A 5,394-nucleotide genomic window follows, 5' to 3' on the forward strand; every position below is an offset into this window, starting at 1 on the left:
TCTCTGCTTTTATACTCAGTCACTCATGTAATGATTAGGCAGGTCACAGTCGTGGCCATACTCTACCTTTACAGAACAGGAAACATGACTAGTTACCATGAATTTAACTGTAAAGTACTAGTATTATTCATCATTGAAAAGGTTTAATCAGAGTCCGGCTCTGTATGTTCTTCAGTTGCTTGTAGTCTTAATTCTTGTTGCACGTCGTATTTCACAATTCCTTTTTGGTATTGCCTAGAGATCGCTTAGATATCGTCTTGTCAGACTGCTGGTAGCAATATGTTTAAGGGGATCCCAAGCTGGCAGCCAAATTATTTAGAGGTGTGTTTAACTGGACCGTCAATGAGCGACTGTCCCAACTGACGATTTTATGAACGCTGGGCGCTGCATCACTGAAGGAAAGCCATCAATAATTAAATTAGAGAATAGGGAGCAGACTTCATAAAGGAAAAGGAAGAAGTAGGAGAACACGTACATTAAAACAGAAAAATTCATTAAGAGTTAATATCTTTGACGAAACAACAAAATTAAAAGGCCCTTGCTTGAAGTTGCAATCATACATAGCTGCCCAATAAAATAGCAACATCAGGAATGACGTTATTAAGTCTGTTACAGTTCAGGAAGGCGAAATGGATTTATACAAGAAAATATATAATTAATTCGATAATTTATTTTCCTACAGAAACTATGTCGATAATGCAGTGCATGTAAACTACATTATTTTTCTTTTCCTTCAAAGATTTGAAGTAAGGATCACAAAGGAGTGCGAGATAACACCGTTATATTGGGTAGACCACTGCTGTGTCGCTGTGACGTCACGAATGTGTTCGTACAGCAGGTAAAAGTGTTAAAGAGCAGCTGTGTTTCACTCTGAGGTCTAGCTAAAAAGGAGAAGAAGAACGCCTTGCGAGGAAAGAATGAGGACGGTAGAACTCTGAGCATATTCTGTGAGAGCAACAGGAGCTCTTTCGCTGTACAAAGTTGACAACTTTATGTTTTATGAGGCTGAAGTTTTCCACTCTCGAATTTCTCACATCTCGCATAATGTTATGGCGACGTTTTACGTAGCCTAGGCTTTGACGCTGGTTCCTAGGGCTTTTTATCATCCTTGTCACAACTATTTGTGGAAAGAGCAGTATGAGTATATAGCACTGGTGTGTGCGTAGACGCGCACGCGCGGGAGCTTGCTCTTGTGTGTGTATGTGTGTGTGTGTATGTGTGTGTACGTCCCACATGTGGAATATTATTGTAAATCACTTTAGAGAAACTTGTCGTAAAACTTACAACTATTTTTACGCATCTATTTGTGAATGGAGCAAGGAGTCGATAACAGCTCATATAATTTTAGCTGAATTACGATCGGTTTGGTCTTTGCTCTACCTGTACATATGAGGTGATATAGACCATTTTTGATATTTCAGGGCCTTTCTGTTATTAATGAAATGTCTCTAGTGAGTGCAATGATCTTGAGGAGAGGGTGAGTATAATTAAACCTCCGCTACTCGAGAGGTCCCGCCTGAATAACGTAGGGCAATAAAACTCTGTGGTAACGTGCAGAAGAGAAATAACTAATAAACCATGGAAGAAACACATTTTAATTTCTCCTTGAGAGGGTAACATTTGGCTTGAATGAAATTTTCACTCTGCAGCGAAGTGTGCGCTGATATGAAACTTCCTGGCAGATTAAAACTGTGTGCCGGACCCAGACTCGAACTCAGGACCTTTTCCTTTCGCGGGCAAGTGCTCTACCAACTGAGCTACCCAAGCACGACTCACGCCCCGTCGTCACAGCATTACTTCCGCCAGTACCTCGTATCCTACCTTCCAAACTTTACATTTGTCTTGTTTACGTTCTAGGTTACAGACGTTGCTGAATATGACAACAATCTGCATCCGAGACATTCTGGAACTCCAAAAGAGGTAACATTTCACAGCTGTTCTCAGCACTTTTCGAACGGTGGACCATGGAACATTCAGCTGTCGTGTCACAGCTCGTTCATTTGTTGAGGATAGCACACTGCGTCCAGTATCCGCAGTGATGGCACCAGAAACTTGTTCAAAAATTGTGCCGCAATTGGCAGTTGGCCTCTCCCAATTCTGCAGTTAATTCGAACTTGTGAATTACGTTCTTCAACCCCGGTGCGGAAGGAGTAGTTCTTTGTATTCCTTTAATGTGTCGACAATCGTGAAGAGCAACAGTACTATTGGTGTTGTTTTGATAAAACAGCTTTACGACCGAAGCTCTGCGGACCTCGTCCAGACCCATGTTGACTGCCTGCATCTGTAATGAACACACGTGCTTGTGCTTTAACCATACGTCGCGCGTACCAGCACCAGCGCTAATAACGCCAATCCTGCAGCGCATAATCTGAGCATTATTGTTATTAAATGGCTCTGAGCACTATGCGACTTAACGTCGGAGGTCATCAGTTGCCTAGAACTTAGAACTACTTAAACCTAACTAACCTAAGGACATCACACACATCCATGACCGAGGCAGGATTCGAACCCGCGACCGTAGCGGTCGCTCGGCTCCAGATTGTAGCGCCCAGAACCGCAAGGCCACTCCGGTCGGCATTATTGTTATTAAGTTTGGCAACAATGCAGTAAACAGTTTTCAGCTACACTGGCTCAAATAGCGAAAGTTTGATTATAACCATCCTGTATAATCATGCTGCTTCTTTTTGCACACAGTTAGATGTTTGTATCGACCGTTTATGAGATTGTTGCATAGTCAGTCAGAGACCGTGTAGAGCCTACGTAGTTTGGTGCATTTATTAAATTCCCCGAGCTAATAATTTGATAAGTAATTAAATTAAACAACCAGTTTACTGTTTCAAGTCACTTTTTATTTATCTGCACGACGCGTTTCAAAGGTTTAAACCTCCATCATCAGGTGGATTTACATTTGTTAATATGACATTTGTGTGTGTTAACAAATGTAAATCCACCTGATGATGGAGGTTTAAACCTTAGAAACGCGTCGTGGAGATAAATAAACAGTGAATGGTAACAGTAAACTTGTTGTTTCATTTAACGTCAATAACAGTCACGGTAAAGCCTAACCTAGAATGTTCGCGTTTAAAGTTGATTAGTAATGTCTGTAGCTACTACTCTGTAACAAAATCTGTTTTGCAACGAGACTGTATTTTGTCAAATAGTGACGTTATTGGAGATCCGTGCCTATTGTGAGGACAGAATATTTATGACGTATAGTAGCAACGAGCCACGATTTGTTTGTTTGTTTGTAAGGAACTTTCACATTCACCGTCAGACGGGTTGGTTGCGTACTTTAACCGAAACACAACTGTCGTGATAGGAAGATCTGGGCGTCTTCCTTCAGGTTTTGCCATCGGCCGCTACCTATCTGCTGTTAGGCTAAGGTAGAAACAAACAATCCTGTCAGAGGAAAATGGTTCAAATGGCTCTGAGCACTATGGGACTCTGTGGTGTCGCCGCCAGACACCACACTTGCTAGGTGGTAGCTTAAATCGGCCGCGGTCCATTAGTACATGTCGGACCCGCGTGTCGCCACTGTCAGGATCGCAGACCGAGCGCCACCACAAGGCAGGTCTCGAGAGACGTACTAGCACTCGCCCCAGTTGTACGGACGACATTGCTAGCGACTACACGTACGAAGCCTTTCTCTCATTTGCCGAGAGACAGTTAGAATAGCCTTCAGCTAAGTCCATGACTACGACCTAGCAAGGCGCCATTAACCATATCTGGAGAGAGTCTCACTTGTATTATCAAGAGAAATGTACCACAAAGAATTAAAGTTAAGTATACGAGAAGCTCCGTTCTTTTCTTTATAGCTTTCATCACGTATCCTGTTTCAGACTTAACGCAAGACGGCTTGAGTTGACGCGTGCCCTTTCGGCTACTTCAGTGTGGCGTAGCTAGCTTGTTACGCCACAACAGACTCAACATCTATGGTCATGTCCCCTAGAACTTAGAACTACTTAAATCTAGAATGAGATTTTCACTCTGCAGCGGAGTGTGCGCTGATATGAAACTTCCTGGCAGATTAAAGCTGTGTGCCGACCGAGACTCGAACTCGGGACCTGGTCAGTGGTTCCGCGCCTGAAACCCAGACAGACAGTTCTAGGAATGAAACTCTAGTCGGTAGGAACCACAGAAATGGAATTTGGATTTTTGCTGTTTGTTAATCCACATCAGTTCCCCCGTCTAGTTTCGCCTCTCCTTTTTCTTCGACATTATCACTGGCGGGTATTGTCAGATCACGACAGAACATATCAAATTAAACCCAAGACAGCTGCATGTGGTGGTCCCTTTATTGTCACAAACGGTTTCGATGCATTAAAACTGCATCCTCAGCTGAACAATATAAGAAGGAAATGATCTCACCCCTTGTAATAAATATGATCAAAATATTATGAGAATCGCTTTAAAAAGATTTTTGAAAATTTTTTAATTTTTCGAGAATTTTTTAGCAAAATTTTTAAAATATGTTTATAGATCTTATATAAAGTATTTAAACAGGCAGAAAAAAAAATCAAAATTAAAACGTACTTACAACAGTGTCACAATAGCGCACCGAGATGCACCCGAACGATCGCAATCAAAAATGAAAACCCCTAAAGAGGAGAAGTCGCCAAAATGAATAAAACAGGACATCGTGGCAAATAGTGAGGTGAATGAGTGAAAACGAAAGGCATACATAAGGAAAGATCTAAACTGGGGCTTCCAACGAGGTAGTTAACCTGCCCCCTGTCCCCGATTCTTTATAACACCCTTCCCCTTCACTCGCCCCCACATCACTCTGAACGAGCGTCAAGACAGTGAGGCTGTTTGAACAACATCTACATCTACATAGATACTCTGCAAATCATATTCAAGTGCCTGGCAGAGGCAACAAACCGATAAGCGCATCCGTGTGAAAACCATGAAATGGTGGACACTAATTAAAACCGTAACCTATTAACGTAGTTACTGACAAAAAATTTTGACATGTAATAATAACGTTATTATGTTACGGTTTTAATTTAGTGTCCTCTGTTTATGGTTTTTACGTGGAAACGCTTATCGGCTTGTTGCTCAATCACCGTTACGGTTCTGACATTTATTCACAATGGTGTGGTGGTGAGGCAAGGGGTAGGGTGTAATAAAGGGTTGAGGGAGGAGGATTGGTTATTTAGCTCGTTGGAAGACCCAATTTTGATCTTTCCTTACTTAAATCTTTCTTTTCTTGTACTTATATATTTTTTTTCTCGTAGTGCGCCACTGCACTAAGCATCTGTCCTGTTTTACTTTTTTTATTTTTTTTTTTTTGACGGCTTCCTCTCTTCAGGGGGTTTGATTTTTGACTACGAACGTTTGGGTGCATCTCGGGACGCTAACGTGACAATGATGTAAGTAAGTTTTAATTTTGAT

Source organism: Schistocerca nitens, chromosome 2 (assembly GCF_023898315.1).
Source record: "Schistocerca nitens isolate TAMUIC-IGC-003100 chromosome 2, iqSchNite1.1, whole genome shotgun sequence".
NCBI lineage: Eukaryota > Metazoa > Arthropoda > Insecta > Orthoptera > Acrididae > Schistocerca > Schistocerca nitens.